At 39.3% G+C, this 13,099-nt stretch overlaps 1 non-coding gene across 1 annotated transcript; it reads right to left on the bottom strand.

Moving 5' to 3' along the window:
• Nucleotides 1-12,482: 12,482 nt before the first annotated feature.
• On the bottom strand, nt 12,483-12,555 carry trnak-cuu (transfer RNA lysine (anticodon CUU)). The gene has a single exon. It is a non-coding gene; the product is annotated as a tRNA-Lys (tRNA).
• Between the last annotated feature and the right edge of the window lie 544 nt (nt 12,556-13,099).

Below are 13,099 nucleotides of genomic sequence, written 5' to 3'. Positions count from 1 at the left end.
ACTTTGAAAACAGTTTGAAAATACACATAGAGTGCCATATTAATGCTGAATAACACCACAAAGGTCAACTAACTCAATATTAACACCTGACCTCTCCTACCAAATGCTTCACTATTCACCGTGTGCTATGCTAAGACTATACACGCTATCCTCATACACCAAAGTAAAACACTACCTAAAACAAAGCCTTTGTAACAAGGTAAGTGTGTGCAGTATCTCACTGGGGTTATCAAGTGGGCGCCTCCCTTCACCGTTGTTTCGTCGGGTTAAACCTACAACACCTCGGGAAAGCTCAACAGCTGTCCTGTCGTCACAGAACTACTCCCCTCAATATTCACACCCACCACCCCTGCCCTACCTGTTTTACATCTAAACTAGTATGACTTGTACCTTTGTACTTTGGCAATGTTATTCTTGCTCAAAGCCACAAGTTCATACCTGCTAACATGGCCACCAATCCCATTCCTTCTCTGCCTAACACATGAATACACACTGAGAAATGTCTTATTGAAGTTGCTGCCCTGGGCTTTGTATAGTCTAGCTATTAATTGGGGCATCAATTTCAGTACGTACTTCATAACCTTATTTATTTATTTCGATGACATTTATTTGGCCTGGATGAAACTGCATCCCGAGTTCTTTAGAATGCGGGGGAACATCCGTTGTTTGAACATTGACACACTTTGAAGCCTAAGCAAACGGGAAGCCCAGGGTTAGTAGCGGTGATTAATGACACACAATATCGCTGTACCTGCATGTTTTCTGCCGCTGACAGGGCTCAGCGAGTTAAGTCTGTCTCACCAGCAGCACTTTTCTTCTCTCCTTCAGACCACCGCTGCATAACGACATCATATTCTGTGTTCTGATTAAGTTATCGGCTGCTTAGCAATTTTGTGGTGCAGCCACAGCACCCATAGGTCCTCCTTTTTTCCCCATGGGACTATTTGCAATCTGATTTAATCAGCACTGATACACTGTTCAGAGCTGTAGTTTGGTATATGACTATGGCAGGCAGATAGAAAAATATTTCCTGTCTTATTTAAACAGTTTCTGGTAATGGTGTTGTTGTTTTTCTAAATACACATTACCATATCCCAATACATCCAAATTACTGAATTTACTCAGGTATTATCAAAAATCGATACTAAAAGAGATATGTTTAAAATTATGAGTACTGATATTTCCTTATCAATCTGCACACAACTATTGATAACCACCTTCATTGATTAGTTCAGCCAGATAATGGAAATATATCCTGGGTATGTTGAATAATAAGTCTATACATCTTCCGCCGCAAACTAAAAAAACACCTCTTCAGACTTTACCTTCAATAGTAGCACTTAAAATGGCACTTACTTATAGCACTTTGAAGTTTGGCTAGCTTGAAGAAAATTTTACTTTCTTAATTGTTGTTGTTCTGAATTTGTACCCTCATGGTTGAAATGCACTTATTGTAAGTCGCTTTGGATAAAAGCGTCAGCTAAATGAAATGTAATGTAATGAATATGCTTCATAGTTCAGGCCTCAGAATGCTTTAGAAACCACTGTTGAGGAAATGCTATAATAAAAGAAAAAAAACTTTCCCAGTTCAGTATGGACCATCTAAGTCAGAACGCTTCTATTGCATGTGCAGTAAGTTACATTGGTGATATGGTGGACTCCCCGCCATGCCAGATGAAGGATAGAGCACTCTTCCATGTCCTCCCATGTGCACACATAAGGCAGGGAGAGCAGCAGCCAGACCCCGGACAGATCAGAGCTGCCATCAATGACAACAGAAATGACATTGATTGAATCAGACCCAGCATTAAGGGAGGAGCTGGGGTGGCGATAGGTTGCAAAGCGGCTTGCAGAGGGAGCAGTAAGGGTAGGAAGGCTGAAGCAGGTTAAATAAGGCACTTTGTTTTAGATTTGCATATCAAATGCATGTTGGGGAATTAGGTAAGCCATCAGCTGGTGTGAGCTGGGAACATGGTGACATCACAACAAAAATGTCCAATGGGCTTAGAAACATGAGGAGTCGGACAAATTGTGAACAAACTGGTAGGTTTCCAGATTAATTCCACCAAAGTATTCCAAACAAACAAAAAAATTATATAAAATTAAGGGTGAACCCAAAATGTCAGAATTTGTATGTACGAAGTGGGTCATAAGCTTTGGTAGGATTTCACCAGACCTCTTGGTTTTGTCTGCCAAATATCTTTTACCAACTTGGGGTATTTCTGAGCTGCCTGACTTTCATTGGTGCCATCTTCCCAGTTCTCCAAAGCAAATTTGGGCAAAATGTATTTCAAATTAATAGACCCAAATTAAAATTTGGATCTATCTACAGTTCTGCATATTGCTGAAACAATATATAAAATAATAGCAATCAACATAAAAATTAATTACATTCCAGTCCTACTTCTCGTTTTTCCTTTGGGAGCGTTTTCACTCTTAACATTTGTGCACATGAACTAAAGTCAGTGAGAAGTGAGTGAGAAATCACAAGATGACAAATGACACACGTATAACTTTGTTAATGTGGTTGCTGGGTCGAACTAATCTATTATTTATATCATTTGAAGTTCACATAGGCTCTGCCAGACACATACCGATGTTACTGCAGTTTTGTAGCTGTAGAGGGTCAGTTATATTTTGTATGTGGCGTATGCTACTGATTTGTTCCCATGTGTCTCCACCCCAAAAAATAGAAGTTCAAATGGTATTGTAAAGGTTTAGGCTGTCAGCCTCTCCAGTCTCTTGTCTCTGCTGTGTTTGTGCAGCAGGACTTTGCACCAAAATCTCTGACCGCTGCTGAATGATTCAGTCTTTTTGCAGCCATGCAGAAAAATAATACCAAGCCTCTCCAGCAGTAAGAAAATCCATCTATTAAGAAACAGAGAAACTGCTAACATGTTGGTCTTTGATGAAATTATACTTTTTCTTACAAAAAACTTGAATAATAGCACCACCTTTAAAGACACGCCGACCCCTTACTTTGCCAAGTAGTTGGACAAGCAAATTGTAATTGGTGGGAGGATGACATTTCTGACACGGATACTTAAAGATGACCAGTATTCACAATCAAAACCATCAGCATTCAGAACCACGTTTTAGAAAAGTCAAATACTGGAAATGTGGAGAAAAGTACCTGGAGTATGGTTTCACTCAGACTGCTGACCACCACCTGCTGCTGTACCATAATGAAGTCCAGTGGCTAGAAAGTATTTACTAACAGCTCGTGTTTGTGATGAAAGATGTCAGCCTTCCTTGCTGACATTTTCCATGCTCTCATTTCAGGGGAAAAAATTGTTGCTCTTCACCCTCTGACAAAAGCAAGACAAAGATACCTCCACTGATAAAGGTTGTATTTTCCCAAAGGTTTACATCGTCTTATAATTCCCATACTGGGCGTACTATGGTCAATTAGCTGTTGACATGTAATTTGCAAAGTCAACTGGTAAAGCACATGATATCACATCAGTCATAATTACTGACATTCCACTTCTGCACTGTTAGAACAGACAGGCATGACCTGACCACAGATTTATGAATGATAAAACATTTCATGATGGAAACCACTTTCTTGCTTTATATGATGATTCTATTCAACTGTGATTCTGACTTTGTCAACATGAGCCAGTAAAGAACAGAGAATCTAACCCCATCTAGGAGCTTCTCTTTCACATGACCCCGAAGAGAAATAATGTAGATGACACACTTTAGTTCCACCCTGGCTACAGTTTACAATCGGCTCTATTCAGAGTGGGAGAAAAACCCTCAGGAAAAGAGGGTTGCAGTTCACGGCTGTGGGATGGGTGATTGGTTCATCTTCCCTGATACAAGATATGTAGTAATCTAAGAAAGAATTCATGGTGTGAAAAAGTTAAACTTATTTAAAAGACAACCACCACCAAATCGTTGTGGTTATTTCCCTAATCCGCTGAAAAGGAGGCAGTCCAGTAAATGTACACATATGTAATGTGTTATGTCTCTATTCTTAGTTTAACGTGTTCTCTATACCAATCCCAAAAGTTTGCGCCTGCACCTATGCCTTTTCCTGTCCCTGTGTGTTTTAGACTAATCCTGTTGCTCCTGTTTGGATTCTGCTTTTCCCCTCATATTTACTTTTCCCCGTGGCCTGGACTTTGTTTATACCTTTTATTTGTTAGTAAAGTTATTTTGTTTTGCCTTAAATCCTCGTGTCTGAGTTGTGCGTTTGGGTCCTTTCGCCTGCTCCACCATGACAGTATCTAGGTATATGTATCATATACACGAAGGCACATGTGTCATAAAGCGGTGCACCCAAACAGGAATTATTAGCATATGTAGAGACAATGCACTCTGAGCAGATATAAAGCTATCAAACCATGACTTTTGTAATATCAGATTTCTTTTAAATTTGAAAGAATTCTGTTACTGTTACGAGGGTGGATCAAAAAGTTTGGACACTGCTCCTGTAGTGTGTGCAGTGTAAAGCACTGCGACATGCACAGAGTAGAGCGATGCAACAGCCTTTGTGAGTAAGTATTCCAACTTTTCATCGCTTGATCAACATGAGCACCGGAGCTACACAGTTATGTGACCATTGCTCTGGACACAACAGTGATTTCTCCACAGAAATGAGCAGAGGGCGCACATCAAATTTCGTGTCAAACTTCCAAAATTGGCAACAAAGACCCTTTAAATGCTTCAGAAAATGTATAACAATGAAGCAGTGAGCCAGGCAAGGTGTTATGAGTGACATTCCCATTTCCGAAGGGCAGAACATGACTGTCCAAGACTGAAAAAGGTGCATCAGGTCAGGAGCGCAACCAGGTGGGTTTTCTTTGACATGGTTGTGCAGTGTGAATTTGTCCCACGGGGTCAGTGACACTCACTGTGATATTTTGAGGTGTCTGAGGTAGAAACATTTGGTACAATTGACCTTGACTGTGGTGTAATGGCACTTTGGTTCTCCAACATGACCCATGACCAATTTACCCACTCACAATGCTCACCCTTACTCACCAGATTTAACTACCTACGACTTCCGTCTCTTCCCCTAGAATTTGACACAAACTTTAATGTGCAGTCTCTGCTCAAGCTTCAGGTGCATGGAGAAATCATAGATGCGACCGGACCAGTGGTGACAAAAACGTGTGTAACTCAGGTGCCAATGTTGGTCAAGCACCGAAACTGGGAATACTTACTCACAAAGGTTATAGCGTCTCGTTTCTCCATGCGTCACAGTGCTGTGCACAGTTCACGCGCAACAGGTGCAGTCTATGAACTTTTTAATCCACCCTTGAGGCTACATTTGAGGTAATCCTCTCAAGGTAATCGTGTTACATTCACTAACACTGTCCACACAATCAGCTCCTCCTGGACTTTGCAGCATCCAGTCCAAAACCGCTACATCGTTAAACAATTCCAACAGACACGAAACAGTCACATTATATGGTTATCCTTTGTATTTGCGTCTTCTTTTATGTTAATAATTAATAAGTAGATAATCAAACCTTCAACTTTCTTATTGATATAAAGGCTGGCAAAGCAACTGATTTCTTTAAACAACAATATAGTTAAACCACCCTGTATGCCAGAAGACAGCAGAGACAGCAAACTTCTCACCACAACAGAACACTTCACACATTCACACATGTAGGCAGTTTTGTGGTGCATTGTCTTGCTCAATTGATGAAACAAGAACTTATCACCATGCAAAGGGCACTCAAAGGGCACAGTGGCAAACACTTACCAAGACTGATGATGTTGGCAGAGAGGAAGTGGCTGCAGGAGAGGCTCAAAGTGCTCACAAAAGAGTCCCCATCTGTTGTCACGGTAGTCCTTGACCTTAGCGATGGGTTGGGGGAGTCACTCGCCATGGCCATTTTAGCTGCCACAGGCTCCATGACTGCTGATATATGATTGACAAGTGCAAAGTGTCAAGGGTTTAGACAGTGTTATCCGATTTTCAAGGTGTAGTTGCTGATCTCATACCCCAAATAGACGGTCAGTGCCTTTAGAAAATGCGATGCAATCCAAAAATCAAAAGTAGACAAAAGCGAAGCTCAATGTTTTATGTCACTGTCAAAAATATTGCTGTAAACGTGTGACAAAGGAGCAAAAGCAGCCTCAAGAGTTCAGTTGCAGTGGACAGCTGATGAGGAAAGGGATTGAAGCAGTCATAATTGCAAAGAATGACTGTCGTCAGATCAATCCCAAGTTAAATATTTGCAAGGAGCACATTTAAAAATTTAAATCCAATCTAATTTTTAAAAGTGACTTAAGTTACAGAAGGAAGTCTTCAAATTCCCAGGTACATTCCAGAAAATATGCCTGACAAGATCCTTCAACGGCACATTTTATTGGTGTTGAGATGCGGCTGGGGCCAAAAGTAGACTTCTAGTCTGTCCTCTTTGAAGAGTCGACTAAAATGAATGACATCACTCCGTCACCGTGTGGCCGTCACTCAAAAATATTGCAGTCTTCCTTGTCCAAAATATATTCAGAAACCAGCCAAAATGTTGCTGTCTCCTAGAGCAGAGTAGACATACAGAGAAACACAAACAGAGGGGGAGGGGGCAACGCATGAGACACATGACAAATAATATGGTTAATGAGAACAAACAACACATGAGAACAAATACCGCACAGAGTAGGATTTAGTCAAAAGTTGCATATATTGTATACAGTAGCTTAAGGTTTTCTTTTTCTGTTTATTGTCCAACAAAAGTTTAATGTCCTGTAACAAGTGTAAAATTAGTGTCAGAATTAGTCCATTAGTATATCAAAACAGTGACAGCATGTTCCTTCTTAATGCTATTCTAATGGACACCAAAGCCTTAACTTTTTCTTTGGAAAATCATTCAGAAAATGTAGTCGGCCGCTTTATCCTGATTATTTTCAGACACAAATTAAAAACAGAAAAACTCGTTTGTGGGTTGTTTTTTTGTTTTTTAATGTAGGCTGAGCATATATAATACTGCAAACACAAGCATTGTTGACCAGTCACTAACGTTTAGTTTTGCAAACCCACAGCAAAACTTTCTGAATCTTAGAAAATAGTATGCCCCAAGCAAGGATATTTTTAGAGTGTACAACTATCGCTCCATAATTATTGATAATTAAGAATGGAAATCTTCCTCTTAATGAAATTTCATTAAGAGGAAGATTTCCATTCTTTATGTAAAGTTCCTGTGGTAGAGACTATGGGTATTGTAAGGCATAACTATTTAATTTAATTTTCAATTCAATCTTATTCATATAGTGCCAAATCACAACACAGGTTATTTCATGGCACTTAACACATTAAAGTCCTTGCAGCAAAACTTTACAGCATTATACAGAGAAGCCCAACAATTCAACAATTCCCACACAAGCTAGGAGGGAAAAACTCCCCTTTAAGGGAGAAAAAACTCCAAGTAGCAGTCTAGTAGTTTAGTGTCTTTCACTTTAGAATGTGATGATCAGAGAATTGTGGTAAACATTATACTGTACTGTATGGTATTAACGAAAAGTGTAGGAATTTAATATGACAGATGGGCAATTTAAAAACCACACCAGACTCCATAATTTCACAAAAAGTCAAAAGTAAAACCCTATACCTATCAGTATCCATAAGGCCAGTCAATGACTGAACACTGTCAAGAGTCACCGCTGAGTTCAACCGCCCTTTGGGCTTTCTCAAACCTCTCTTGAATGCAGATTCCATTAGCAACACTGCTATTTTTGAATGTCACAGCACAAGTCACACATTGAATGATTTAGATAGCTGTGTTAAAATGAGACCTGCAGGCACCAGCAGACTGACATAAACCAGAAGAAGACAAGATAGAATGTGGAGAGACAAAAGGCTGAAATGTAACTCTGTAATTAAGGATTAAAAATGTTAACATTAATCTGCTCTAGTTTGAGACAAAACTTCAAATGTGCATGCAGCATGACAGCTACCAGCATGTTACGCCACACTTCACACTCACTTCAACTCTTCCACCTAATCTTCATTTGTTTGCCTACCTTTCCACCTTCCGCAATATATCTCTCCCAGAAAACCATCCGCACACAGATTGGAAAAACCTGAATACAGTCACCGCTCCGCTTGAAAACCTCCTTTAGTTTTGTAAAAGTTGAAGGCTCTAATGTCGTGTATGGGGATGTGCCTCCCAGCTCAGGACTGAACAATGTCTGTGTGTGTGATGTGTGGTGAGGTAGTCAGTTGAGGTAAGCTGTTCGCGGTGGGCCGGCTGGAGGACGTGTTGAGAACTGTTGTGGAAAGGTTGGTGGTCAGATTGCCTCAGCTGCAGGTCTAGGCCTGTTCTTATTACCATCAAACAAACCTGGACGCAGTGGAAGGTGTCTCTCTGTATGTTGGTGTTGTGTTTGTGTGACTACAGCTGGATTGTGACGTGTTCATTCCAAAATGAACATAACGTTGGAAGTATTTTGCTTTGCCAAATCGTTCCTTTCTAGCACATGGATTTCAAAATAAATGAACAAATTTAGCAGAAATATATATGTGGAAGGGGAGATCATAAGCGGTTTAGCACTAGGACCCAGACAAAAGGGAAGGGCAAAGTCTATAAAGACGGGCAGGAAGCTCACCTGGGCCCCTGTGTTTCACACCTGAGGACAAGCTGAGACCAGCCTTTGTTTTGTGGTGAATTTGGTGAGCTCCCCTTTGTCTATAGGAAGTGTTTAAAAAAGGGGGGGGTTTAAGTAGTGAATTACCATAAATATGGAATGTGCCTTTTAGCTATTAATATCAAATCAGCTTAGCTGCTGCACATTGTATTACAGCAGAATAGTTTGGTTTAGTTCCCAATAGTTGTCGGAGTGTTTAGTTTTTGCAACTTTGCAATTTCTCTGTTTTTCCCTTCTCTGTGGAACACATAACTCTCCACCAGCCTCCCTGACAGTGCAGTCTGGCACCACATTCTTCATTGTCTTTAGTTATTTTATGGTTGATTTGGTCTGTGCATTAAATGTTTAGTTTATTTCAACCCTTTATCATTTCCTGTAGGTCTCTTTTGTAACTCATTTGCCATCATCCAAACCAGTTGAGATGGGTTTTATTTTCTCTATTGTACTTAAACTTACATTTCTATTGTAGCAGTCTCCAGTTCCAGTTTATTCTGGGGCTTTTGCATTCCATAAACTGTAGAATTGTTGCAAACAGCTTTCAAGAGAACATACAGTACACAGTAAAATATAACTTGTTTTAATTCTGAAATAAGTAAAAGGGTTGCCTCAAAATCTCAGGTTAGAAAATAAATGTATTTCTTCCGACATCACCTAAAGTTATCTTGTTAAATGTGGCGTGTTCTGTAAACCCATGTCTTACAGTAGTTTGGTACATTTAGATTTGTTAATTTATTGAACTGCTGCAGAGGTTGTTTGAGGATGAAATTATTTAATCTTAAAGAAACTGATTTGTTGGGTTAAAGTTTGTCTTTGATTTGATTTATATTTGTTAATTCAACTCCTTTGGTAGTCCTTTGAACTTACAGTGTGAGATTTTTCAGTCAGTGCAATGACAACATGTGAGGCTGAACACAGTTACTTTGTTTAATTATAATTGTACAAGGGAGTGGATTTAACACCGACCTTCATCACACTATTTATCATAATGAAAAGAAACAACCAGTACTTATCTCATTATTAAAGACAGCAAGTTTTCATCATGTTGGTTTTCACCAAAAAAAAAAGTCTCTGCAGAGTTTTAGGGGCTGTGATATGTTTGTGAAAAACTTAAATCTTAAGATGTACATCCATGTTTATAGTTATTGTGACCAGCCACACTGGAAGGCAGAGAGACAATCTGTTTTAAAGAGTGGATATAGTTTAAGGACTGGGATATCAGCACACATTTTCAGCCATCTCTCTGGGGGGACATTGAAAGAGTTGAATTGGCTTGTTCACATGAAAAGCAACACAAATAGCTCAGTATCAAATAAAAATTTAGAGTGAAAGGAGGAAAACAATGCTCAATGCGCAGTACTTCCAATAAACAGATTTAATTATGCCTTCCCTATGATCCATGTGTGGAGAACACACCCTTGCCTTTTTTATTTTTATACTGTCTTAATTAAGATATGTTATCTCACAGTGTGACTGCAGAAATAACAGTCAAGAAATTAGTGGTGGGCAATACCACTGAATATACTTTTGCTTTGCTTGCATTTTTGTTGAAAACGTTTCTTTCGGTCATGACCCAGAGCTCGTGACTATAGACCAAAAATCAAACTATATGATTTTAAAGATGTAGCCTATGTCTTGATTTGGAATCAGCATACTTGGAGCTGAGAACCACAGACAGAATAGGGAAATCAGAATGTATTAGAGAGCGACTAACACATTTTTGGTTTGCCACTTTGCATGGTATTCGTTCACAACAAAATATAAGCAGAACGCCTTATCATTTAAACATTTCATTACTGTTTACTGCTACAACGTTGCTTTTGATGGTGGCATACTGCCAGAATAAAGACTTCAGATATCCTGTTTGCTTACTATTGTCTGTTTCTGCAAATTCAATGGTTAAGATTGAACAAAGGTGAACTATGATATGTCAATGGCATCCGATAGTTGTCCCAAGTCAATAAGAGGAGAAAGGAAAAAAACAAACATAACATTTATTGTGGACAACATGCAAAGCCAATTAAGTCATACAATACACCATGTGTTTTGTATTTTCATGCTCTCAAATGGTGCTTTTGTCCATGGCAGGACAGTGTTGACAAGCAGCAGTAAAGTATCCGTTGAAGGTTACTTATTGCTTTGATGTGACATCTAAAGCTCTGTTTTGGTCTCAACTGCTGGAAGAACTATGTGTCTCTTTAGCTGGCAATGCCAACTGTGTGTGTCTGCTGTTTGCTGCTGAGCAAATGGTGTCCATTAGAGGATTTTCACTGCTTGCTGTATCCTAAAATGGAACTGATGAAGGTGATGTGACTAAAACAGAAAAGCTGTGGGCCATAGAACCAAAACAATAAACGGAAGGTCACAAAAATGCTCTGTACGGCTAATGGTGAATATTGATTAGTGTAGCTTTACAAAGTGTGTTGAACTGCTCAGAAAGGGAATTTATTTTAGTCTAAAGGTGATACTGACGCTAGTTTGAATACTATTCAAAACATATTGGTTGTACTGGTATTTTAGATCCTTTTAGTAACAACTATAAAATATTATGTTGGACTTAATAAGGAATTTAAAGTATTCAACCTGAACTTTTCCTGATAAAAGCTTTCCATTATTGTGTAATGGGGATGCTACCAAATTCTGAGCGAGGACTCATCATCAGTTTAAGCTAGTCTAACAAACCTATATTATATTTGGCTATTTGGTGTGCCACACCTACATCACATTTATGGCCAAGCTGTTATGAACAAATGGAACAAAGAGGTCCTAAAGGCAGTAACATTACACTGTAGGTCAACACCCTTTTTTTTTGCTACAGTGGGTTAGAGACAAGTTCAAGCACAGTTATGCACTTAACATCTGTTTCACAACACCAAGACTAACAAAACAGAGACAGGAAAAGCTTTTACATTTAGCCGTGTGACTGAAGTAAGACCATGCGTGGACTGTACAGCCTGCGGATAAATAGATGTGAAATCAGTCGAAAACAGTGGCTGCCCTTAAAGTGTCAGAGTAAAAAACAACCCATGTAAAAAATACTTTCTGGTATAATTAAATAAACTGACAGTGGGAAGCTGGGTGATTTATGCAGACAGTCCAGATCAAAATATGTATTCAGCCTTGCACTATATTCTCAATGAAAGCGGTCAGCTGAGTGGAGATATCTTAACGAGGTAGGAGCTAGCCAATTGAAAAAAAAGAAAAACAAAATGGGCAGTTGCAGTAAGAGCAAAGTTTCCCAAGTAACTCAGCTAAAAAATAATGTATACAAACCTAAGAGAATCACAAATGCTATTCATTTCTGTAGAAAATGGAAGCGTTAGAAGTAATTCAGGTACGGATTTTGGTGCGACCCAGGCGCAAATGTTGTAGCCTGTGTTGGACAACAAATATTACTCTTGGAGGTTCAGAGCTCTAAAGTATCCAACCAATGGTGGTTTTGAGCCCACTACCGTGAGATTAAGAGTCTCATGCTCTACCGTCTGAACTAAACGGGGTTTCTTTGCAGATTTAAGCGTGCTTTTTTTTTTCCGCCGTAGCCTAACCAAACGGTCCTACGTTCAAAAAGTGGTTCCTGGTTTTGTTTGAAAAATAATACAAGATTTGGAAATGAATACTGTTAAAGGAATCATTGGTGGAAAGCAAGAACTGGAAGTCTTTTAATGAGTGTCCTTTTTAATCCAAGCAATCTGAAACGCATCCCATGTTTTAGTTGTAACTTTAAAAAACGTTTCCCACGTAAATGTCTGAGAAACTTCCAAGTTTGCCCAACATCAATACTAAATCAGGTACTTTTTTAAGTGCGACCCTGCTGCAAATGTTTTAGCCTGTGTTGGACAACAAATATTGCTCTTGGAGGCTCAGATCTCTTAGGTAACCACCCACTGTGGGGCTCGAACCCACGACCCTGAGATTAAGAGTCTCATGCTCTACCCTCTGAGCTAAGAAGGTTTTTATTCTGAATTAATAACGCTTTTTTTTGTGCTGCAGCCTAACCAAACGGTTCTACGTTCAGAAAGTGGTTCCTGGTTTTGTTAGAAAAAGTATAAAAAATTTGGAAATTAATCTTGTTAAAGGAATCACTGGTGGAAAGCAAGAACTGGAAGTCTTTTAAGTAGTGTACTTTTTATTCCGAGCAATCTGAAACGGAGCCATTATTTTAGTTGTAACGTTAAAAAACGTTTCCCACGTAAATGTCTGAGAAACTTCCAAGTTTGCCCAACATCAATACTAAATCAGGTACTTTTTTAAGTGCTACCCTGCCGCAAATGTTGTAGCCTGTGTTGGACAACAAATATTGCTCTTGGAGGCTCAGATCTCTGAAGTAACTGCCCAATGTGGGGTTCTAACCCACAACCCATAGATTAAGAGTCTCATGCTCTACTGTCTGAGGTAACTGGGCTTTTTTTTCTGAATTAATAACGCTTTTTTTTTGCGCTGTCGCCTAACCAAACAGTCCTATGTTCAGAAAGTGGTTCCTGGTTTTGTTAGAAAA

This window comes from Embiotoca jacksoni, unplaced genomic scaffold (assembly GCF_022577435.1).
Source record: "Embiotoca jacksoni isolate LCO1_2020_lvr unplaced genomic scaffold, fEmbJac1.0.p SCAF_43, whole genome shotgun sequence".
NCBI lineage: Eukaryota > Metazoa > Chordata > Actinopteri > Embiotocidae > Embiotoca > Embiotoca jacksoni.
Note: the sequence above shows the minus strand (reverse complement) of the source record. Positions and strands in the feature narration are given on the sequence as shown.